The sequence below is a fragment of the Cebus imitator genome, unplaced genomic scaffold (assembly GCF_001604975.1).
Source record: "Cebus imitator isolate Cc_AM_T3 unplaced genomic scaffold, Cebus_imitator-1.0 Scaffold53, whole genome shotgun sequence".
Taxonomy (NCBI): domain Eukaryota; kingdom Metazoa; phylum Chordata; class Mammalia; order Primates; family Cebidae; genus Cebus; species Cebus imitator.
Genome location: NW_016107368.1, coordinates 6126453 through 6152618, shown reverse-complemented (window position 1 = coordinate 6152618; position 26166 = coordinate 6126453). Strand labels below are relative to the sequence as shown.

The 26166-nt window shown below is 40.4% G+C and overlaps 1 protein-coding gene across 4 annotated transcripts in view; it reads right to left on the bottom strand.

Moving 5' to 3' along the window:
• AUH (AU RNA binding methylglutaconyl-CoA hydratase) overlaps positions 1 to 26166 on the bottom strand; it is a 142814-nt gene that overhangs the window by 7785 nt on the left and 108863 nt on the right. The gene's annotated exons all lie outside the window — the stretch shown is intronic.

The following is a 26166-nucleotide window of genomic DNA, read 5'->3' as shown; positions in this document are numbered from 1 at the left end:
TATTTCTCAGTCATCTACTTTCCTGGATATGCTCTCTCCCACAAACACACCCCTCTCTTCCAGTTGGTGAGGAAAATCCACTCTGTGTGGAGTAAGAGCCATGTATTTGGTTTTGACATTACCACTTACTACTTTAGGGACTTCGGGAGTTGATTAACTCTTCAACGTCAAGGGAACACAGTGGGTATATTAGCATGATTTAGGGTAAACTTAGGGTCAGAATAGTTCTGCAGCAAAAGATGCCTGTTTTGTTGAAGATGGTCGAACTCACTAGATCCGTCTACATATTCACTCCAGTATCTTCCAGTGATGAGGATGGGATCTCATCAAACACAAAGTTAGGCAAAAGTAGGTAACACAGGTCTAGCCTCAATGTCTACCAAGAAGAATACAAAAACAGCTGCAACATCAGTGTTCGCCTAAATCTCACCCTTACAACGTCTGTGCCAGGAGGCAGAGGAGCCGCTGACTGTCCCCTTTCAGAGCAGGAAAAGCAAACTGACACCATCTTACACAAGCTCACTGGGTTTCACTTGGCCCACAAAATATAAAACTTTTCTTTCTGCATTAGCTACCAACATTTAGAACTAGATGGGGGATTGTATCTTAAATACTGATTTCCACCTGTATCAACTGCAGCTGTGCCTTTTAGACAAAATGTTCTTTCATGTGCCAGTCTCCACCACTCTCCGTTACTGCAAAACCCCATAAAGCATTACACCAGTTCTTTTCTTTAAAGGAAAGCAAAATCATTTTTTGTTCACATCTCTATGAAAAGTGGAAAAAATTAAAGACCACGAAAGGCACATGTTTAACAAAGTATGCCTCAATTGGAAGAACAGAGCTTAAGATGCCTTATTAAGCAAACCGCATTAAAGAACCATAACTAATATTTAGAAAACAGATAATATTTAGAAAAAGAAACCCTGAATGAACTGTAAAAGGACTAATATTTTCAATGCAGATTGTTTTCAAACAAATACAATGATAATGCTACTGCAAAATGCAGTTATTACGTGTTTAAGCTGCCCAAGCAGTTAGAGATTGCAAGTTTATGCAAGTGTTGACTCGATATGGTGGAAAATATGTGTCTGAAGACAATGAAGCATTGACAAATTTAAATATAACTGTTGACAGTGATGTTGCTCAGCGTAGTAAAGATAGGTCTGAGAACTTATGGGATACGCTGCATGGAAAAGACAACCTATTTATGGTGCTTCCAACGGCAGCTGATTAGAACACAGATTTAAATATAACTCAGATAACTATATTTACTCACAGAGTTGATGAGAATTTTGATGAGACTGAAGAACTTAACGAATATATTATTCATGATAAGCACATTAGGAAATCGTTCTTTTTTGTGTTCTGGGAAAAGTTTAACGTAGACTGGTCAAAATTAACTAATGTAACCCGTGTTGTTAATGTTGCACTTTTTATTCAACAGAAACAACACTTTGCAAGTCCCTGAAGTTCACATTCATTCATCACATTGTTCCATTTATATATAACTCTGCAGGTATGAGGATTTTTGCAGAAACTTAACAAAGTGACGGTCATGTAGGTGGTAACTAATACTATGAAATAGGCTCACTCCCTTAAGCTGAGGGGCACACAGCAGGATACTTTGTTCCATAAGTTGGATGTCAACACAATAGGCTGCTGGCAGGCCCGCTGTGGAGGCTACAGGTATGGTGCATAAGAGAGCTAACTTTCTGACCCACGGAAAACAATGAATCACAGGAACCAGTGGAAAACCCTTGGTGGCTCACCCACTAACACTGCATCTAGGACTTGACCTTTTTGGATGACATCACAAGTCATCTACTTTAGTGCCTCATATAAATGGAATCATTCAGTATTGCCTTTTTGTGATTCACCTGTTTCACTTAGCATAATGTCCTCAAGATTCACCTCTGTTGTGGCATGTGTCAGATATCCATTCCTTTTTAAGGCTGAATAACATTCCACTGTACATATATACCACATTTTGCTTACCCATTCATCCATGGAAGGATACGTGGGTTGCTCTACTTTTTAGCTATTGTGAATAATGCTGCTATGAACATGGATGTACAAAAGACTATGCTTTCAATTCTGCTTTCAATTTACACAAAACGGGACTGCTGGATCATACAGTAATTTTAATCTTTTGAGAAATCACCATAATGTTTTCCATAGTCACGAAGCCATTTTACATTCCTACCAACAGAAAACAAAAATTCCAATTTCTCTCCACCCTCACCAACACTTAAATATTTTTTGTTTTTTTGATAGTAGCCATCTTAATGGGTGTGCAGTAGCATTTTGACACCTGCCCAATAGTCCCATAGACAGTTCTTTTGCATAAACACAGAAATTGACCCTTCTGCTGTTAAGCTTGAAACCTTTATCTGAGTTTCTTTCTCAGAAAAGGACCTTCAGGCCTTCCAAAAAAAGTATCAAAGGACTTTGATCACGCCAGATGACTGCTTGCCCCTCCCTAGTTGTTGATTTCTTATACAGTTACATTTCTTCCCTGCTATATAAACCTCTAGTTTTAGTGGGTCAGGGAGATGAATTTGATGCTGAGTTTCCATCTCCGCAGCAGCAGCCCAATTAAAGCCTTCTTTCTTGGCAATACTTGTCGTGACAGTGATTGGCTTTCTGTGCTGAGCAAGAGGACCTAGACTGAACCCCTGGTGTTTTGGTAACAATTTCATTGTGACCAGAGATGCTGAGCGTCTCTTCCCTAATGACTAGTGACAAAGGGCAAGTTTTCACATGCTTATTGGCCAACCACATATTGTCTTTGGAGAAATGTCTATTTAAAGTCCTTTGCCTATTTTTAATTTGCGTCGAGTTGTTTTATTTGTTGAGTTATAGGAGTTCTTTATATATTCTGGATATTAATCTTTTATCAGATATAGATTTGCAAATTATTTTCTCCCATCCCATGGGTTGCCTTTTCACTCTGTTGATAGTGTCTGATGCATAAAATTTTTAATTTTGGTGAAGTCCAATTTATCTCTTTTTTCTCTTGTTACCTGTGTTACTGGTGTCATATCCAAGAAATTACTGCCAAATCCAATGTCATAAAGCTTTTTTTTCACGCTTTCTTCTAAGAGTTGTACACGTTTAGCTCTCATGCTATGGTCTTTGATCAATTTTGTGTGAATTTTTGCATAGGGTATAAAGTATTCCCAACACTACTTCTTAAAAGGGACATTTTTAAATGATTACACAAATACATGATTTCATTCACTCATTCCTAATGAAATTTTAACTTTTAGAACATTTGTTTGGCAAGAAATTATCTTAGTTTGCAGAAATCTAAGACTGATGGCCTGAACTATATTTTTACACGTGTGCAACTGAAAGCAACATGTCCCCTCCACCCATTAGGCATGCAAAATTCACGATTTAAGCTTTTTAAAAATACTATAATCTGTTCAGTTTGCCTTTCTTAATTACTAATGACACTATGAGCAAAGAACTTTACAAATGGAAGTTTTAGCGCAATATCGGACAACTAAACATGACAGATATGGAATCTAAGATTTTTACAAATACCTCAGGAACAGTTACCCCAAATGACAAAACTTTTTATGCCAACATTCATTTCCAGCTCTAAAGTACTCAAATTTATTAAAAGGCATTTTCTATAATTAAACTAAATGAAACTCAGTACTCTTGCTAGTTAAGGAAATCAAGGTTTATTGCAAAACTACATCTCAATCCACAAGCTGAGACATGGCACTGAAATCTTGATGCAATTATAGCTCACTGTAGCATCCGCCTCCTAGGCTCAAATGATCCTTCTGTCTGAGCCTCCTTGGTTAGCATGCCATGCCTGCCATCAGACTGTAAACTCCAAATATAAAGAGAAGAACTAGAAAAAAAAAAACTGCTTCAATCCACCTTTTCTTAATTCTGAATATCAAACTCCAATATTAATTTGGAGTTAGGTAAAAGTGAAGGTAGTGTATCCTACTTCTGTCAGTTGTTTCACACAAGGTTTGCTTTACTAGATTAGATCATATAATCTGCCAGTTCCCTTAGGCATGTGAATTCAGGATTACTAAAGTGCCATTTCTAAACAGTCTTAGTGATTGATGAAATTAAGCAGAATTAAAAAACAGAATTTTCTTTGGTGAAATTACAATTGTTTCAGTCTAACAAGTAGCCCTAATGCATTTAAGGTGACAGCAGTCTACAAAACTATTCAAACTCACATTGTCCATCCCAACTGCCTGCAACGCAGAGCCCTGACTCCTGGCCAGGATCTGCTCTGAGGCTCCCTGGGCTGTAGCATTTACTCAGGGATTAAGACATCAGCAAGTAACACATTCTCAGGACACTCCTGCAGGTACTCCATTGTATGAGGAGAAATGTGAAGATAAGCTGGTAATTCCAGGATAGCTCACAAGGTTTTCACTAAAGAAGAAAGACCTCATAGCAACCATAGTTAATAGTATGTACCGTATGATTTTTGAACATTCTCACCACATGAAAAAAAGATAAGTTGGTGAAGCAGTGGATATGTTAATTAGTGTGATTGACTCTTTCCACAATGTTTACATAGATTGATACACCATGGTTAGGTGCAGTGGTGGCTCACACCTGTAATCCCAGCACTTTGGGAGTCTGGGGCAGGGGGACAGCTTGAGCCCAGTAGTTTGAGACCAGCCTGGCCAATATAACAAGACTCTGTCTCTACCACACACAGAAATATAAAACCAGCAAGGCATGGCATGCTAACCAGTGAGGCTAAGGCAGGAGGATCATTTGAGCCTAGGAGGTAGATGATCTAGTGAGCTATGATGTCACCAATGCAGTCCAGCCTCGGTGACAGAGCAAGATCTATCTCTAAAAATATAAAAACAAAAACAAAATTATCACATTGTGCCCATAAATATACAATTATTTGTCAGTTAAAAATAAATTTTAAAAAACAAGTGCCTCAAACCCTCCTAGGGGTAGTGAATTTACTGCACTTTTCCTTCCACAGAAAAGCAACTGTAATATTTCTGTCATTTCAACACCCCACCAGCCAAAGGTACTATGTGAAGTTAGGTGTACCTACATGATAATATGTCCAGATCAGCAAGCAGAAACCGAGTTCCAAAGCTGCATTATTATGCTACGAAGAAAGCAAGTGCCTTGGCCACTGCCCTTCCCTTTCTAATGTGTGAATTCTTAGAAGACAGAAGGGGATTTCTAAGGCTTTTTGCCTTGGCTGTGTCAACTTGGGAGATTCTGATTCAGTGGGTCTGAGGTGAACCTAAGGTTCTGCATTTCTAAGAGGCTCCGACATTCAGCTCAAAGAGGCGGCAGGATCTACTAACCTACTGCTCTAAAACAGGAGGTGGGGAGATAATTCTCTTCAATTAAAGCAACAGAATTTACATAACCAAATAAGTAATTGCAATCATCACTTCACATGCTGTCTACTTGTTGTTTAGGACCATTCTGGAATTCCTCCTTTAAAACTAATTTCACAGATGACAACCCATTTGTTCACTCACTGAAGCATCACTGTGGAGGGACCCTGTTCTAGGTACATGAATACATCCATGAACAAAACAAAGCCCCTGGCCCCTGGTATTCAATACTCTTATGGGAAGCCCCGCAATAAGCAAAACAATACAGACAGTAAGAGAGCAGGCGGAGATGGAGTGGGGGTGGGCACAGTTAAGACAGGATGGCAGGGAAGGGGCTCTGAGCAGGCGACACTGGAGCTGAGGCAGGAGGAAGCATGGATTCCCACCCAGGTGTTGGGAATGCATCTCCAGGAGGAACATGTGGGGCACAGGTCTTGTAGGAATTGCAACTGATTCACTTGTGGGGCACAAGGAGGTCCAGTTGTGGCTGAAGTGCATAGCAGAGCCAGATCCTGTGGGTCCCGTGGGTCCTAAAGGACCTGGGGTTTACTCTTTACTCTGAGGGGGACAAGAAGCCACTGGGCATCTGAGAGCATCTTCTGAGAAACGGTGGTATAGGACTGTCATTCTCTAATGAAGATTTGAGCTTGTCAACCTAAATAAAAAACAGAGAGGGTCCCTGAAAGAAACCTTGGAATAAAGCATTGCAATGGGAATACGCATGCCATAGTAAACTATGTGCATATTCGGGGAGATAAAGGAAGACAAAGGTTTTCAAAGAAAAAATGAGGAAGATTACATAACTGTTTTGAAATAATTATCTTTGGCTACAAAGATCAATAACAAGTGACACCAGCCTGAGATTGGACAGGCAGTTGAACAGACATCCTTGCAGAAGTGTCTTTTGTGTAAGGTTGCAATGGCTGTTATGTAAGGTTCTGGTTTCTTCAGAGTGTTTTGTGATGGCATGAGAACACTCTTTTCACAGCCTTCTCAGTTCTATTTGTCAGGGTAATTATTATTTTTTAACACCAGTGACTCCATTTTGATTCCTCACAGATTTGAGGGAGAATTATGGTGATGAACTAAGAAGATGAAGGAGGTAGGTAGATGTTTGTACTATTTGTGGTGGAACTCCAACAAGCTCAGAGAGAACCTTCAAAACAAGTTCCCCAAATGCTTTCAGTGTTGGCCATGCTTTGGCTGCTCAACATCCACTGCCTCTATTAAAATCCTGGTCTTGCTTTTGGAGACCCCTTTGGCCAGTCCTCTCCCTACTGTATCAGCCTTGGTCAGTAAAGGAGACCTGCAACTGAAGCCAAGGAGCCAGTGCTGCCTTCTCTGCCCTGACACAGTTGGACAAGCATCTACATCAGGTCTGGCCTGCTGGATGCTGTTTCCCAGGACTGAAAGTCTGAATGGGCAACCTCATGGCATGGAGATTGGCCAAGATCACAAAGATCGCAGAGCAGTGATGTGCAGACCTGCCACGGTGCAGACTGTCTAGCTCTGGGGCTCTTGGATTCCAGTTTGTGCTCTAAGCTTCAATATCTATCCATCTATTGATTTCAGAAGCCTTACAATAAATTTCTTTTTCACTTCAGGTAGCCAGAGCCAGTTTCTATTACTTACTCTCCAAAAAGATGAACGATGCAGTAACAGTGCTACTAGTTTTCTCTTTTAAAAAGTCAGATGAAACTGGGAGTTTATGTGTTTTACTTTTTGCAAATAAAACTTATTTAAGTTCAATAAATAAAGCATTGATTGAGTAACCTAACAAGTGCTAGGCACTGTCCTAGGTGCTGAACCCACAGGCTGAGCAAGATAGACCATCTCTGATATAAATTTAATCATTCTGCAGGAGGGGAGCAAAGACAAATGCCAAGAAGCAAGCATGTGGGCCAGAGAGAAGCGACTGTGACGAGTGTTGCAGAGAGAATTTCAGGCAGGGAAAAGAGTTCTGAGACAGCACACTAGATGACTAATTTAGATTGGGTGGTTGGAGACGGCCTGCTTGATAAAGTTGAGGCCAATGTCTGAATGATAACCACACATCCAAATGAAGATCAGAAAGAACACCCAGTGATGAGCTCAGCTGGTACAAAGAGACAAAGGTAAGGCAGCATATGGCCCACTGAAGAGGAAGGAGACTACTGTGGCTCAGAGGAAAGGATATGAGGAGTAGCAAGACAGGAGCTTGGGTAGGTAGAGTGGAAGTTTACATTTCATCCTAGGCAAAGTGACACAAAGGCCCTGGTGGGTTTTGAGCAGCAAGTGGCATAATTTGATCTGCACTTTAAAAAGATCATTTGTAAGATTTTGGGAGAAGAGATAATAGGGGCAAAATCAGGGCAAGATGCCCAGTAGGCAGCTACTGCTGTCACCCAAGTGTAACAGGATGGCAGTTTGGACTGAGATAGGGCAATGTAGGGAGGGCTTGCAATAAGCATTGTCTGGAACTGCTAGGGAAATGGATGTTGGGGGAAAGGAAAATCAATTTAATGGTAGATTTTTAGCCTGAGTGTGTGAGTGTCACATATTATGAACACTGACAAGAATGGAGCGGAGGGAGAAGCTGAGCGCTGGTAAGGATAAGGTATCTTTTACACGTAAGAGTGGAGCAGGCATGTGTGAGACTGGACACAGAGAATAAGGTTTACCAAGGCCGGGCGCGGTGGCTCACGCCTATAATCCCAGCACTTTGGGAGGCCGAGGCGGGTGGATCACGAGGTCAAGGGATCGAGACCATCCTGGTCAACATGGTGAAACCCCGTCTCTACTAAAAATACAAAAAATTAGCTGGGCATGATGGTGCATGCCTGTAATCCCAGCTACTGGGGAGGCTGAGGCAGGAGAATTGCTTGAACCCAGGAGGCGGAGGTTGCAGTGAGCCGAGATTGTGCCATTGCACTCCAGTCTGGGCAACAACAGCGAAACTCCGTCTCAAAAAAAAAAAAAAAAAAAAAAGGTTTACCAATCATTAGTATCATACAGGAGGCATTCAAAGCCAGAGTCCTGAGTAAGATCACTTAGGGAGACTGTTTAGACAAATGTCAGCAAGACCTGGACAGGTGCTCACTGAGGCTCAGCTTCTCAGCTGCAGCCAATCACGTTTTATAAGCCACTTTTCCTATCACCATTCACCCTACCCATCCTTCAATAAAGCTGTCTGCCAGGGGTCATCTAGGAAAGATATTTTTCACTGAAATAAAGACATTCGGTAATACGCAGGTCTTCTTCCAGGATGCTGTCACCTCTACATGTGATACTTGGAGCTATGGCAGCCACCATGATGGAAGGTGGCAAGGGCAAAGTCTCCAAACTAAAGATGGCACAGCAGAAAGACAGCACTAGGCTGCTGACCTTACCAATCCTGAAGATGTCTTACTTTGTGACTGCTTGTAATAATACAGGTCTTATGGTTTAAGCCAGCTGAACTAGGACTTCCTGTTATTTGTACCAAGAACATCAGGAAGTACAGATGAATGGAGGAAAGTGATTTGAACATACAGTTCAGAAAGTGGAAAAGCAAATATTCTAGGAAGTATGGCAGTGTTGTTGGGCGAAATTAATTACACATTTGAAACGTGATCAGGAGATGAGTTAGCATGATTATCTTCCATCCCCAACAACTTCTAGCCACTTGGTGGTGGGGTAGAAGGAGAGAGACTGGAACTTTGTCAGACAGGAGAGAACCAAGTAACACCAACAGTTGACACTGCTAAGCAGATTTACTATGTAAATCCTCCCAAGTACTCCAAGAGTATTCACTCATTTAATCCTTACAATTCCCCCATGAGGTTAGTGGGAAGGTAGCTAAGGTCATTTGTAAGAAAGTGATTATCACAAAGAACTATGAAATCTAAGCTGTGTGAGGAGAAAAGAGAGGAAAAGAGGATAACGACAGAGCGTGAAAGTGTTCCCAGGCTGAAGTCTTCATGAGATCTGAGCAGAACTGGAAGGTTAGGATGCTGCAGAGTGAGACGCAGGAAACCGAGATTCAGAACAGAGCAGGTGTGCATGATTGGAGGTCATGGGGTGACTGGGCTGAATGGGAAGGAGAAAGAGATCCCTGCAGGTGCAGTCACAGACTGGTAAAATTCAGTTCGTGGACAGTATGAGACAATGTATAGAGAATACTCATCATGGTTTCTGTAACAAATTTTCTGTGTTTTAAAAGCCACTGAAAAGCAAATATTTGAATACTGAGAACCTATCATTTTTAAATGGGAAAAATAATAATTTGCTCTTAGCTAGCCCATTCAGAAGCTCCAACCAATTTCCCCACAAATTAATAAAATGGCTGGGAAAAGTCATAAACTGCTATGTAACAGTCTACCACAATTTCTATGTAAATATTTAGCATTTTAAATGCCAATTACCTACTTATTGAATGCTTAATGAATTCTTTCAGGGACATGTGTATGTGGAGAAGATAAATCTATCAGGTATGGATGTTTCCTTCTTTGTGGCATTAAACAGATAATGTGATGAAAACAAACAATAAGCTATGTTATAGGTAAATGACGAATGCCAATAATGCTTAGAAAAACTGACAAAGAATTTCAAAACTGTTTACTTATCTAGTAAAAAGTCTGGAGGTGCAGGAGGGAGAGAGAGGCAAGAGTCACTGCTGCTTCTGTGTGATGTGGTAAAGCTGTGTGCCAGGGCAGGAGTGAGAACTGTAAATATTTGCACTTTGTTCACATTCAAATCGATTTCTTTCTTTGGTACTCAAGATTCTGGAAGTGGATGCCTTTGACTCACTGACTGAAGCCACAGACAAAATAAGAGAATGAAAACACTCAAAATGGATATCTTTGTTTCTTTCGCTTGTGATCTGTAAATAATATTAAAATGAGTTTCTCGTTTATAAGTGGTTGATTCTTTTCATTTATTCACTAGTTTTCAAAATCACAAGGTGGTTCCCTAGCATCCTCTAACACTGAACAGTAAGTTTTTAATCTTTGAAAATCATAATTAACTTAGAGATTTTTACCTAGTTGATGCACGACAACCCACTGAAGTTAAGATCTTTATTGATGGTCAAACGACCCCAACTTTGACCAGTGAGGACTTACTTAGATTGGCTCTGAAGCCCTTCTGATGTGACCTAAAATAGTCATTGATAACTTCCTGTTATCTGGTGTCACAAAATGTTCCAAGCTCATTGTGTACATTTCCTCCTCAGGCCTCAATTCCTTTTAGTGGAGCTACATTTTAAAATGTAATGCTTTCGCTCATATCATGATCAAGTTTATTTATAATAGCAGTGATTTCATATGGTATGTTCTGAATTCTTTTAAAAAGAAAATGTGGCAGATATACACCATGGAATACTACACAGCCATAAAAAACGATGAGTTCATGTTCTTTGTAGGGACTTGGATGAATCTGGAAACTATCATTCTCAGCAAACTGACACAAGAACAGAAAACCAAACACCACATGTTCTCACTCATAGGCGGGTGTTGAACAATGAGAACATGTGGACTCAGGGAGGGGAGCATCACACACTGGGGGCAGCTGCGGGGAGGCTAGGGGAGGGACAGCAGGGGGTGGGAAGGGTGGGGAGGGATAACATGGGGAGAAATGCCGGCTATAGTATGCACCTATGCAACAACCCTGCATGACCTGCACATGTACCCCAGAACCTAAAGTAAAATAAAATAAAAATAAAAATAAAAAAAGATTTTGCATTGAGGTTCAAGGCTTCTTTTTTCTAACAAATGATGTGCACTAAGTATGAGCATTACCAAGTGAATATGGGGAATGAGTTTTTTGGTAGTCAGTACTTCACTACATGATGCTACTGGATTGCCAACCTTTTCGGGGTCCCCTTTATAATAATTTTATTGCTTTAACTACTTCTTTGAAAGCTTGGAAGTCAGCAACAAAATTTTGGAAACAGTTTTTTCAGGGTTGCATAAAGGTCACAAATGATCACTGTCAGAAACCAGGTTCCCTCAGTGTTTCTCGTTTGCTGTATTCAGGTTGCATCTTCTAACCTTCAGATTACCTCATGGTCCAAAAAGGCTACTGAAGCCCTGCAATCAGGTCTGCAAACCAAATAGCAGGAAGGGAAAAAGGGGGAATGGGAAGAGGATGCTCCATTTTCAAAGCCACTGATTAAGTACTGGACAACAGTATCCGTTTACATCTTACTGGCTAGAACTTGGCCATGTGTACCTGGAGGAGGCTGGGAAATGTAGATTCCTTGCTGAGTGCTTTGCCATAGCATAGAGAATAATATTAGGGCTCTTTCACTAAGGGAAAATAAAAATGAGTAGGCAATTAGCAGGCACTACCACAAGTGGCAAAACTGTTCTCATCATGCAACAAAATGTCTTCATGATTATGTATCACTTGGATAGAATAAAGATATACTGAAGTGTAATATTACTAATTTTCCATCATTTAATCTTTTTGAGAAAACATAAAGAATTTTTCTCCCTAGGTAATAATCTCCTGAGAGTATACTACTTAAAACACAACTTACTTTGAAGTAGCAACCTGTATTAGCAGAAGCTTGAAGCAAGCTTTTACCAAAGAAGGCAAGAAGTAAGTGTTTAAAACATCTGGTTATCTCCTGTATCCCCTGCTGCCTCTTGGGAGCCATGAGAACCTTCAATGCCATGGGAGGACGTTGGCAGCAATCTGAGACTGCTGTCCCCTTTTCTCCAAGACCAAAAAACCTAAATTCAAAGTACAAAATAATACAAAATACAGATGTTACTCCTCCCTTTTTATATTTACATGTATTAAAATAATCAAAAGCAAGCTTTATTTGACATTTCACAATCAATTACAATGTAATGTGTAAAGAACTGACCATACCTTATGATCTGGATTATAAAGTATGTTTTAGTAACATTTAACAGTGGAAAATCCAAGATTTTTATTCTTTTTTTTTTTTTTTTTTTTTTTTTTTTGATGGACTCCCTTGGTTTTTTTTATTTTTTATTGCCTTCATCTTTTCCCTTCTCAAGACTGCACAAAGAAAGAAGTCATACTGATGAAGGGGGATGCTCATAACAAATACTTCCAAGTTAAAAGTTATGTGGGTACTGAATTGAGGGCATTTACTGATATGATTAGAAGTGACCTCTGACTCGTCAGAGGAAACACTGCAGCACAATGCTAGCTTTGGATTATAAAGCCCACGGCAAATTGATTCCTGTGGAACTCTGTGTCAGACAGCTTAGGCAAGAGATTTCTTCACATATCAGGGCTTGAGGCTTACAAAATTGACTTCCTCTCGCTTTACAATGAAAGCATCAGCACCAGGGTCAAAGAGGATTGGGCTATGTGAACAAACACGGCATGTTTACTAATCTTAGATTGTGTCACAGTCATACAGAAACCATAAAAATATTTAACTTTCTATTTGTGACCAATGTGTGAAGTGTTGTAAATACTTCCTATTCCCTAAGGCCTGTTGCAAAGCAATAAAAACACACACGCCCAGGCACAACAAGACAGAGGGATATGTAAGGAGAAAAACCAAATTGGCTCAACTCCAGCAGAACTGGCCTGAAATATATTAGTTTGGGCTCTTTGTGGATTACGGTCAAGAAGCTGTAGCAATCAGGACTGGGATGGGGAAGGAAGGCTGGTCATCAGAAATGTTTTGCCAGAGCAAATTAAGCAAACTGGCCACAATTAAACACCTTTGTGATACAGCTTTCATTAATATTTATTATAGAAAGCTTTTTCAACTATTATTATGAGAGACACACCGAAGTCTTATTCATTAAAAACAAAATTATGCTTATTTTTCCATGTTTACATGCACATTTAAAAACAAATATTTGCTAATACATTGCGCGATATTTTCTTAAAAAATCTTTTGAAAGATGTATTGTTACCTACCAGAGGAACACAAAATCTTGCTTTCAAATCTTTTTTAAAGACTGCCATGGTGTGCATGTATCCATTCTTACCCAGCTCCCACCAATAGCACCGTGCACCCCTCTGCCCTTGAGTGCTGTCTTGAGGCTGTGAACTCAGGTGGTTGTCCTAGTGGCTCTGAGTGGCCTCTGGAGGCTTCTCCTGTCCAACCCTCTCTCATACCCAATATGGTCAAGATGTGATCACATGACTTAAGCCCGACCAATCAACTCTCTCTCCTTTTCAGTGTGCATCTTGAACAGTGCAATGGAAACAATGGCTGGGCTAGTAAATTGGAGTGAAGGCCTCTAGATAAGGCTATCTGGAGGTGTACTTCCAGGGAGAAGTTTCTGTGATGGTGGAAAGGGTTTCAATCTGTACTATATAATACAGAAGTCACTAGCCACATGGGGCTACTGAACAGTTAGATGTGACTAGAATGACTCAAGTTCCACATTTCTAATTGTTAGTTCATTCTGGTCAATTTAAATTTAAATTGTCACATGTGGTTAGTGGCTACAATACTAGATAGCACAGGTTAGAGTCTCCCGCCACCGAGAAAGCCTCTGGTGGCCCTTTAGCCTCCCATGAGCTCCCTTTTGGTGGCAACATTGGTTTCTGTTCAAAACCAAAGAAACTTGGCATGACCTGCAGTTCATTTCAACATGCCCAGTGTCTTAGTCAATGATACAACTGAGTTAAGAAGGTCTACACAACATCCCTACAGTCCACGGCCAGGGTAGGAGGATGCGGTACAGCACAAAGTGGGAAAACAGCCAGCTGATGCCTAGTAATAAGTGTGTTTTGTGGGCTAGACAACCTGGGTCACACGAAAGTGACCCAAGATGGAAGACATTCATAATCTAAAAATATAGCTGCCCATCATATAAAAGAGAAGTGGTATTGGCCAGCCTGATCTACAACATAACATCTATCCCAGGGGTACACGAAAACTGTCCAGAGAAACAAAACTAATAGAAAGAAGGGATCCAATGGACTCTTCTGTAGCAGCAGACATGTATCAGATCAATTAGTAGGGCTGCAGTAAGAAATCTACCTACCTACAGTAAAAATATCATGCCATAACATGCCTCAACAACTGTGTCTTACATGTGTCGCACTTTTTCATTCTAATTCCTAGTTATTTATATAGACAATATGTTATATATTATATATAAGCATATGCAATTGATTTAAAATCATATTAGTATCTACAAATATATTACAGGGATTATGACAAGGCTGGATATCTTTTCCTTTTTGAAATTTTGTGGTAGGTTTTCCTTTATTAGGTTTTGTAGTAGGTATATAATATGTATTACGTATGTATAACACATACATACTTGTGTCAAATGAACATGAATACATAAACCAGCCCTAAAGTCTTGATTGTATTACTCTGATACAGTAATATTTGCCAGAGATATGTTTCATATTTACCTTACTAGACAAATCATGTAACTATTGAGATGAAATATCAAACTTAATACCTTGATAATCTACAGGTTCTACCCCTTAAGGGCTATATTTAACATTCTATACTTAAAAAAAAATCAAACTCTCTTAAATGGTAAAAACAAATCAATTATGTATTATTTCCCAGGCCAACTGGACACTGAACATGGTAAAGCATAAATCATGTAATTTGTTTAACAAAGAAAATAGTGTCATCATGTCTAATAATTTAAAAATAATAAGAACAATAGTATTTATTGTGCACTACAAATTACTCTAAAGCTTAGTGGTTTAAAACAAATGCTTATTCTTTTTTTTTTTAATTGCATTTTAGGTTTTGGGGTACATGTGAAGAACATGCAAGATTGTTGCATAGGTACACACATGGCAGTGTGATCTGCTGCCTTCCTCCCCTTCACCTATATCTGGCATTTCTCCCCTTGCTATCTCTCCCCACCTCCCCACCCCCCCATCCCTCCCCCATTTCCCTCCAACAGACCCTAGTGTGTAGTGCTCCCCTCCCTGTGTCCATGTGTTCTCATTGTTCAACACCCATCTATGAGTGAGAACATGCGGTGTTTGATTTTCTGTTCTTGTGTCAGTTTGCTGAGAATGATGGTTTCCAGGTTTATCCATGTCCCTACAAAGGACATGAACTCATAATTTTTGATGGCTGCATAATTTTCCATGGTGTATATGTGCCACATTTTCCCTGTCCAGTCTATCATCGATGGGCATTTGGGTTGGTTCCAGGTCTTTGCTATTGTAAACAGTGCTGCAATGAACATTCGTGTGCATGTGTCCTTGTAGCAGAACGATTTATAATCCTCTGGATATATACCCAGTAATGGGATTGCTGGGTCAAATGGAATTTCTATTTCTAGGTCCTTAAGGAATCGCCACATTGTCTTCCACAATGGTTGAACTAATTTACACTCCCACCAACAGTGTAAAAGTGTTCCTATTTCTCCACATCCTCTCCAGCATCTGTTGTCTCCAGATTTTTTAATGATCGCCATTCGAACTGGCATGAGATGGTATCTCAATGTAGTTTTGATTTGCATTTCTCTGATGACCAGTGATGATGAGCATTTTTCCATATGTTTGTTGGCCTCATGTATGTCTTATTTTGTAAAGTGTCTGTTCGTATCCTTCGCCCACTTTTGAATGGGCTTGTTTGTTTTTTTCTTGTAGATCTGTTTTAGTTCTTTGTAAATTCTGGATATCAGCCCTTTGTCAGATGGGTAGACTGCAAAAATTTTTTCCCATTCTGTTGGTTGCTGATTCACTCTAATGACTGTTTCTTTTGCTGTGCAGAAGCTGTGGAGTTTCATTAGGTCCCATTTGTCTATTCTGGCTTTTGTTGCCAATGTTTTGGTGTTTTGGTCATGAAGTCCTTGCCTACGCCTATGTCCTGAGTGGTTTTGCCTAGATTTTCTTCTAGGGTTTTTATGCTGTTAGGTCTTATGTTTAAGTCTTTAATCCATCTGGAGTTAATTTTAGTGTAGGGCGTCAGGAAGGGGTCCAGTTTCTGCTTTCTGCACATGGCTAGCCAGTTTTCCCAACACCATTTATTGAACAGGGAATCCTTTCCCCATTGTTTGTTTTTGTCGGGTTTGTCAAAGATCGGATGGTTGTAGATATGTTATGTTGCCTCCGAGACCTCTGTTCTGTTCCATTGGTCTATATCTCTGTTTTGATACCAGTACCATGCTGTTTTGATTACTGTAGCCTTGTAGTATAGTTTGAAGTCCAGTAGTGTGATGCCTCCTGCTTTGTTCTTTTTGCTTAGAATTGACTTGGCTATGCGGGCTCTCTTTTGGTTCCATATGAAGTTTAAGGTGGTTTTTTCCAGTTCTGTGAAGAAAGTCATTGGTAGCTTGATGGAGATAGCGTTGAATCTGTAAATTACTTTGGCGGTATGGCCATTTTCACGATATTGATTCTTCCTAACCATGAACATGGAATGTTTCTCCATCTGTTTGTGTCCTCTCTTATTTCGTTGAGCAGTGGCTTGTAGTTCTCCTTGAAGAGGTCCTTTACGTTCCTTGTTAGCTGTATTCTTAGGTATCTTATTCTATTTGTGGCAATTGTGAATGGCAGTTCGTTCTTGATTTGGCTCTCTTTAAGTCTGTTATTGGTGTATAGGAATGCTTGTGATTTCTGCACATTGATTTTGTATCCTGAGACTTTGCTGAAGTTGCTTATCAGTTTCAGGAGATTTTGGGCTGAGATGACGGGTCTTCTAGATATACAATCATGTCGTCTGCAAATAGAGACAATCTGACTTCCTCCTTTCCTATTTGAATACCCTTTATTTCTTTTTCTTTCCTGATTGCTCTGGCTAGAACTTCCAGTATTATATTAAATAGAAGTGGTGATAGAGGGCATCCTTGTCTAGTGCCAGATTTCAAAGGGAATGCTTCCAGTTTTTGTCCATTCAGTATGATATTGGCTTTTGGTTTGTCGTAAATAGCTTTTATTATTTTGAGATATGTTCCGTCAATACCTAGTTTATTGAGGGTTTTTAGCACAAAGGGCTGTTGAATTTTGTCAAAGGCCTTCTCTGCATCAATTGAGATAATCATGTGGTTTTTGTCTTTGGTTCTGTTTATGTGGTGAATTACGTTTATAGACTTGTGTATGTTGAACCGGCCTTGCATTCCTGGGATGAAGCCTACTTGATCATGGTGGATAAGGTTTTTGATGTGCTGTTGCAATCGGCTTGCCGGTATTTTATTGAAGATTTTTGCATCTATGTTCATCATGGATATTGGCCTGACGTCTTTTCTTGTTGAATCTCTGCCGGGTTTTGGTATCAGGATGATGTTTGTCTTATAAAATGATTTGGGAACGATTCTCTGTTTTTGGATTATTTGGAATAGTTTCAGAAGGAATGGTACCAGCTTCTCTTTGTATGTCTGGTAGAATTCGGCTGTGAACCCATCTGGACCTGGGCTTTTTTTGGGTGGTAGGCTCTTAATTGCTGCCTCAACTTGAGACCTTGTTATTGGTCTATTCAGGGTTTCAACTTCTTCCTGCTTTAGGCTTGGGAGGACGCAAGCGTCCAGGAATTTATCCATTTCTTCCAGGTTTACCAGTTTATGTGCATAGAGTTGTTTGTAATAATCTCTGATGATGGTTTGAATTTCTGTGGAATCTGTGGTGATATTCCCCTTTACAGTTTTTTATTGCATCAATTTGGTTATTCTCTCTTTTCTTTTTTATTAATCTGGCTAGTGGTCTATTTTGTTGATCTTTTTGAAAAACCAGCTCCTGGATTTATTCATTTTTTGAAGGGTTTTTTGTGTCTCCATCTCCTTCAGTTCTGCTCTGATCTTAGTTATTTCTTGTCTTCTGCTAGGTTTTGAGTTTTTTTGATCTTGCTCCTCTAGCTCTTTCAATTTTGATGCTAGGGTTTCAATTTCAGATCTCTCCTTGCTTCTCATGTGGGCACTTATTGCTATATATTTTCCTCTAGAGACTGCTTTAAATGTGTCTCAGAGATTCTGGTATGTGGTGTCTTCGTTCTTTTGGTTTCGAAGAACATCTTTATTTCTGCCTTCATTTCATTGTTTATCCAGTCAACATTCAAGAGCCAGTTGTTCAGTTTTCATGAAGCTGTGCGGTTCTGAGTTAGTTTCTGCATTGAGTTCTAACTTGATTGCACTGTGGTCTGAGAGACTGTTTGTTATGATTTTTGTTCTTTTGCATTTGCTGAGGAATGATTTATTTCCAATTATGTGGTCGATTTTAGAGCAGGTGTGATGTGGTGCTGAGAAGAATGTATATTCTGTGGATTTGGGGTGGAGAGTTCTGTAAATGTCTATTAGGTTTGCTTGTTCCAAGTCTGAGTTCACGTCCTGGATATCCTTGTTAATTTTCTGTCTGGTTGATCTGTCTAATATTGACAATGGGGTGTTAAACTCCCACTATTATTTGTGGGAGTCTAAGTCTTTTTGTAAGTCATTAAGAACTTGCCTTATGTATCTGGGTGCTCCTGTATTGGGTGCGTATATATTTAGGATCGTTAGCTCTTCTTGTTGCATTGATCCTTTTACCATTATGTAATGTCCCTCTTTGTCTCTTATGATCTTTGTTGCTTTAATTTATCAGAGATGAGAATTGCAACTCCTGCTTTTTTTTGCTCTCCATTTGCTTGGTAAATCTTCCTCCATCCCTTTATTTTGAGCCTTTGTGTATCCTTGCATGTGAAATGGGTTTTCTGGATACAGCACACTGATGGGTTTTGGCTTTTTATCCAATTTGCCAGTCTGTGTTTTTTGATTGGGGCATTTAGTCCATTTACATTTAGGGATAATATTGTTATGTGTGAATTTGATACTGCCATTTTGATGCTAGCTGGTTGTTTTGTTCGTTAGTTGATGCAGATTCTTGATTGAACAAACACTTATTCTTTCATCGATTCTAAGGGGTCAGGAACTCAGGAAGAGCTTGGCTGGCTCTCCTGCTTCCAGGCTCCCTTCCCAAAGGCTGGCAGGCCTTCTTGGTCCTGCACATGTAAGCCACATGGCAGGGCATTGCCAGGGTGAGTGAGTCAAGGAAACCATAGTCTTTTTACAACCTATCTGAGAGGTGACATCCCATTGCTTTCGAGTCAACATGGTCAGCCTCACCCCACAGGCGGCATTACACTGTGTGAACACCAGGCAGACAAGTTAGAGGCTGCCTACAACAAGGACAAAGACTGATCAAGCAGCACACACTATAAGGAGCATCTTTTCTTCTACCCATCTTTCTGTTACCAAAAAACAGTGTTTTTCTAAACAACATTCAGAGGATATTTCCCAAAAGTTCAAAATCGTCCCTCATTCTTTCCAAATCAAGGAGGACATAAAAAGAACATGTGAACCACTTATCTGTAAAAAATAGGTCGGGCGCAGTGGCTCATGCCTGTGACCCAGCACTTTGGGAGGCCGAGGGGGGTGGATCACCTAAGGTCAGGAATTTGAGACCAGCCTGGCCAACATGGTGAAACCCTGTCTCTACTAAAATTACAAAAAAAATTAGTCAGACATGGTAGCTCATGCCTGCAATCCCAGCTGTTCAGGAGGCTGAGGCAGGAGAATCACTTGAATCTGGCAGGCAGAGGTTGCAGTGAGCTGAGACCTCACCATTGCACTCCAGCCTGGGCAACAAGAACAAAACTCTTTCTTAAATTAATTAATTAACTAAATAACAGGGGAGGAAAATATGGAGACAATACTATGGAAAACATTCCTTCAGAAGTGAAGAAAGTGACACCCTCACATTAACTGTTTTTCTTGCCTTTCTGAATTAACTGTAATAACTGTAACAATAAAGAGTGAACACTCCATTTCATAAAAACTGGGCTTCCATATTTTCATTAAATGAGGGTTCTAATAAAACACTTAAGATGTAAGTGGGAAATCCTTACTATCTGCATGTTAGAAACACAAAACATCTGGTTAAGTTTACCAGGTATCAGACAGATAGTAAAATATCAGGAATAAAAGAAATAATATGTAAAAATATTTAATGTTACCTAGAAATGACCAAAGAATGGAGTGGACATGAAGACAAGAATGTTTCTGATATTCTTTATCAAAAGCAGGGCATACGATGAAAATTTAAAGATTCTGGGCATAGCAACACCATTATTAACAGATAAATAACTACTAATTATTGAGAACTTATTAGGTACTATGTAATATGTAATAGAATACATTATTCCTATAATATTTGAAAGAATCCTATGAGGCCACTATCATTATTATCTTCATTTGACAAGTCTCAAAACTGAAGGCTCAGAGCGGTAAGGTGGCCACCTCATCCATGTGCACTAGTAAATCAGTGGCGGATTAGTCATGTCTCATTCTGCAGGTCACCTGCTATTCCTAAAGGTCAGCTACCTACCACTAACAGAGACCAGAAACCTGAGACCCATGGCTCCTCATAGCTATCTTTGACAGGGCTGAGCCTCTGCAAGACTTAATCAGCATAACAATACAACTGGGTATCTCATCTGGTATCAGAGGCAGTGACAACGGCAGAAAGGTTCAAAACAAAATCACACAGCGGTCAGCTCCCATTGGGCAAGTGTTGCTGGAGAGAAATGAATTACACGGCAAGGCCCATGTGATGGAAAAGTGCATAACGCTCCGCCTCATTGACACTTTGCTGCAGATCTTCCTTCTCACTCTCTGCTCTCTGTGCTGGCCCATCTCAACTCAATCTTATGTTACAGTTTTTAGGGCTAGTGAGACATGAAAGATGTGGAACTGACCACAAGGCACAGAACCTGGGTAGAGGGGCCTGCGGCCATGTGTCATGTGTCTCACCCTGTACTTTCTGGGGTCTCCTTCTGGAGATCAGCCAGGGTGGAGCAGCCTCCCCCCACCTTTTTTTTTCTTTGTAACTTTTAACAGAATACAAGCAGCAAAATGAGCAAATTAAAACAAGCAGAATATCTGACTATAACTAAAGCTACAAAGGTGAACTAGATAGTCTTACTCTTCATTGGGAAAATCACTCTGTAAAAGGACAGTGTTAGAAGATTGTGTTATTTAAAGAACCAGTCAGCAACTGTTTCATATTAAGAAAGTGGAATGAACCATTCTTCTCAGCATAGCAAAGCAACTCTAACTTACTGGAAACAAATTATATTTGTAAAATATATCCAACATCTAGTCAGTTTTCCAAAACTCTGTCATATCTCAAGAAAAACAAAAACAAAACAATCTTTCTCTCCCATCCCAATCAAAAGTAAAAACAAAGCATACCATAAAACAACTAAAATCTGTATCTAAACCAGCAAGAAAAACTACCCACAACATATAAAATGAATGTATTCACCCACACCTTTGCACTTTTAGGTTCAGTTGAGTAATTTATAAAAATTATCCAATGTTTGTAAAATATTCATTGTACAGCATTAATAGAATATCAGTTAGAATAACATTGGTTGAAGCTGTTATAATAAAATGTTGTGGGATAACTTCACAACACTGGCCCCTGTAGACTTCCTAGTTACAAAATTTGCACATAAACTTAATGTAGTCAGCTTTATTAAACTGAATATAAACTGAAGTTGTAAGTTAAATAAACATGTTTTAACATATATTTTAGTGTTCGTATTTCAAACCACTTTAAGGCACAGCTAGAGGTAAGATACACTGAAATTCACATTAAAATGTTGACACTTTTTCCTTCCCATCCACATCTCCCAACTAGCTTCCTACAGGCACTCATAAGTATGTTGATAAGGAATAGGTCAGCATCTTCCTCTCACTCAGCTTACCAGTGTCCTGAGGGTTCTAAGCCCACAATTGTAGGTTCCGGACGGGGCAATCCCTGTCCTGTACCCTGTTCCAGAAGAACAGGTCACATGACAAGTACTAGTTACCGTTCTCCCAGCAAGAACAATCAAAGTACTGTCACTATACAAAATATGGCTTATAACAACAATGGATTTACCAATGTACACCTCTGAAAAATTGTTTGAAATGCAGAGATTAAAAGTAAGCCATACTGTCAGTATCTTAAAAAATTTTTTAGGCTGGGCACAGTGGCTCACGCCTGTAATCCCAGCACTTTGGGAGGCCGAGGCGGGCAGATCACGAGGTCAAGAGATCAAGACCATCCTGGCCAACATGGTAAAACTCCATCTCTACTAAAAATACAAAAAAAATAGCTGGGCGTGGTGGTGCGCACCTGTAGTCCCAGCTACTTGGGAGGCTGAGGCAGAATTGCTTGAACCCATGAGGCAGAGGTTGCAGTGAGCCACGGTCGCGCCACTGCACTCCAGCCTGGCGCCTGGTGACGGAGTGAGACTCTGTCTCAAAAAAAAAAAAAAATTCTTTAAACACTAAAAACAAAATATGCATTGACTACAAATTTAAATTTAAAATACATACTGCAGATTTTTCTATTTAGCTATCTCATAATTAAAAGAGTGTCTAGGGACACTCTTTTTGAACTCAGAAAAAGCAACAACAATTAGTTGAATAACCCGTGAGGCAAGGAATGAGAGATGGGGATGAAAAGAGCAATGAGAGAGGAAGTGGCACACTCACACCACATAAGCGTGAAGCACAGGACTGGGAGCACACAAGAGAGATTTCAAGTGTGGGCCCAGCAGGTGGGAACTGGAACCATGGCCCTGCCCTGGAGTCCCATGGGGAAGCATGGCCCATCCCAGGTACAGAGTTGGCAAATGGGCAGAACTGTAAAAAGTATGGGACTATCACATCCTCTTCCCATGGGAAGACAAAAGGGTGTGATGGCAGCCAACGAAAAGTTTAAAAATCGGAACATTTTTAAGAAACAAGGCCCCACTTCCAGCAGGCAGCCCCACAGAAGACAGCCATTTTGGTTTTTACTTGATAAGAGGAAAGCTGGGGAAAGAAGAAAAATATCAAAATTACCTAATCACTAATCACCTCCAACAATTAAGCAAGGGTATAGTAAAAAGTAAGGCAAAAGTGAAAATAAATGAAACAAGATCAGTGGGACCAAGAAAACTGAGTAGGAAGTGAGTGAGTGAGAAGTCTATGAGGAATCAATGACTGGAGTTGACATCTGCTGAGAGCAGCAAACGGGTGCCAAGTGACTTATGGGCATTTTGCGCTCATGGACTGTGCCCATCCTTCTTGTCTAAAGCTGGCAAGATATGAGGAGGATGGGGACAGGACCAGAGCCCGTAAACACCAGAGACCTACTGTCCTAAAATTCCAGACCCCTGTCTTGAGCTGGAAAAGCAGGTCAAGCAAAGGGTGTGTCTCACAGGAAACAGATATGAGCAGATTTGGTGGAGGGAGCCCTGGGAAGAGGCATTTACAAAGCTGAATAATGGCCTCCCGCCCTGCTGGGTGATTCCTGCCTACTCTCCTCCCATTCTCTCAGACAACCAGGAAAAGCAAGCAAACAAACAAACAAAAAACCAACAACAATTCTGAGCCCTCAACCCGAATCAACTCGAAGCTCACTCACTGTGTAACAGAAGAACAATCCTGATAGAGGTATACCCCAAAGACAATATGTGGGAGATTAACAAAAGACATGGCATAGTAACTGGACAAGACATGCCAGCCTCCCCACTCCTGAAAGCAAACCAAACCAAACAAGGCCTCACTGAGGACAGCAAAAGCACACATATGGCATCCTAAAGACACGGTCCTTTATTTAACAAAGTTCCCAGAAGTGCTTACTATGAAATAATTTAGAGATGACATAAAATCAATGTATGAGACTCAAAGAGGTGATGATAAATGAACACGCTGAAATGAAAAACAAGATTGCAGAGCAAGTCAAAACACCAGGGACCAAAATAACATAAATACAGAACAAATAAATGAATTAGAAATAGCATGCTAGAAGAAATAAGGCTAAAGTCAGAAATCATGCCAAAGGCAAACACTTGTTTAAAAGGTGGTATGTGCACACAATGAAGTTGGAAGGTGAGCAAAAAACAGAAGACAGTAGGCATAAAGGATTAATGACTATTTAACAAGGAAAGCTGTGTTTATAAAGCACAAAATCCTAGAGCTAGGAATTGAAGACAAGGCTATGGCTGAAAAGCCACATGATGGGGATGGCAAAACAGCAAGCTGGAATATCTGGTAGTTCCCTGTCATCCCTAAGCAGTGGAGCCAGGCCAGCAATGCCTTCCCCAGACTTCTTATGACACCAAGGTCTTGGTAAGCCACAGTCGGCTGAGTCTTCTGCTACCTGCCTCCTCTCCCCAACAATCCTTCAGCCTACTCACACTCCCTTCCCTTCCATCCAGCCTCCTCCCACTGCTGCAACAGCTCAGCCATTCTTCACAGTGAACCTTTTCTCTTTCACTGTACATGGCTGGCAAACTCTCCTCTGTACACTCCATCACCCTTTTAACCTTTTCTGAGCCTACATCTGGACAGAGCAACACTGCTGCAGAAAACCACCAACTTCATCAGATAGCACTACTCTGCAAGAGGGTAAGGGGGGCAGCTAACTCTCGCTCCCCATAAAGGTGGTTCCCACAGTACCACTCCCCTTCCCTGCCTCATCCCTCAGTCAGTCACACTCATGCAGACCATCTCTCCTGTCTTCCCAGCCCTCACTGGTCCATTTGTCTCACTCGTCACAGCTGTGTACCTGCAACACCTCTCCATTTCCTTGGATCAGATCTCATCCTGTGCACTTCCTCCTCCCTGACACCCGGGGCTCTGGCAGGAGGCGTATCTTATCCTATTTAAAACAAATCCCACTGTATCCTCCAGGACTGAAATCCTTCAGCCACCAGACTGTTAGTATTCTCTCTGTATTAGTGACCAATAATGCTAGCATTAGTCAAAGTTCCAAATGTTCCACATCCTCGTCAACACTTATTACAGTCTTTAATTTTAGTCATTGTGTAGGTGTTCAGTATTGTCTCATTGTGGTTTTAATCTGTATTTCCCTAAAGACTACTGATGTTGAGCATTTTTTACGTGCATATTTGCCATGCTTACATTTTCTTTAGTGAAGTGTCTGCTCAAATCTCTTGACCATGTTTTAATTAAGTTGCTTTGTTTTCTTACTATTGAGTTTAGAGAATTCTCTACAAATTTTGGATACAAGTCCTTTATCAAAAATATGATTTACACATATCTTCTTCTATTCTGGAGCTTTCATTTCCATTCTCTTAACAGTATCTTGACAAAAGACATTCTTAACTTCAATAAGCCCGGTATTTCTATTTTTTTCTCATGTGGATCATGTTCTTGGTGTCTTATCTAAGAAACCTTAGATTTCTAACCCAAAATGGGAAAGATATTTTACCCTAAATTTTTTGTAAGCACTTCTGTTTTTAGGTTTTAGATTTTAAGTCTGTGATCCATTTTTATCAATTTTTACATATTGTGATGACTATGGATTGAAGTTCATTCTTTTGCATATAGACAACCAATAGTTGAAAAGCCTGTTCCTTCCTTGATGAACTAATTGCCTTTGCACCAGGCTTTACTTGTAAATGTTCGCGTCTGTATTACATACTATTTTTGTCTCTAAGGAGTCTATTAAAAACATCTCAAGATGAAGGGCATAACTTTTCCCTAAAAATGCCCACAACTGTTAGAACTATAAGGAAGAAAAATAAGAGCATAAGTTCCTAACAATATTGGCTTTTGGACAAAGAAAGCACAATCTAAAAGGCGTGATACAAAGGAAGCCTGTGGGAAGCAGGAGTGCCCCCCGGGGTAGCAGGAAGCCAGTGGGAAGTGGGAGTGCCCCCCGGGGTAGCAGGAAGCCAGTGGGAAGTGGGAGTGCCCCCCGGGGTAGCAGGAAGCCAGTGGGAAGCCGGAGTGCCCCCCGGGGTAGCAGGAAGCCAGTGGCAAGCGGGAGTGCCCCAAGGGGTAGCAGGAAGCCAGTAGGAAGCGGGAGTGCCCCTAGGGGTAGCAGGAGGCCAGTGGGAAGCGGGAGAGCCCCTAGGGGTAGCAGGAGGCCAGTGGGAAGC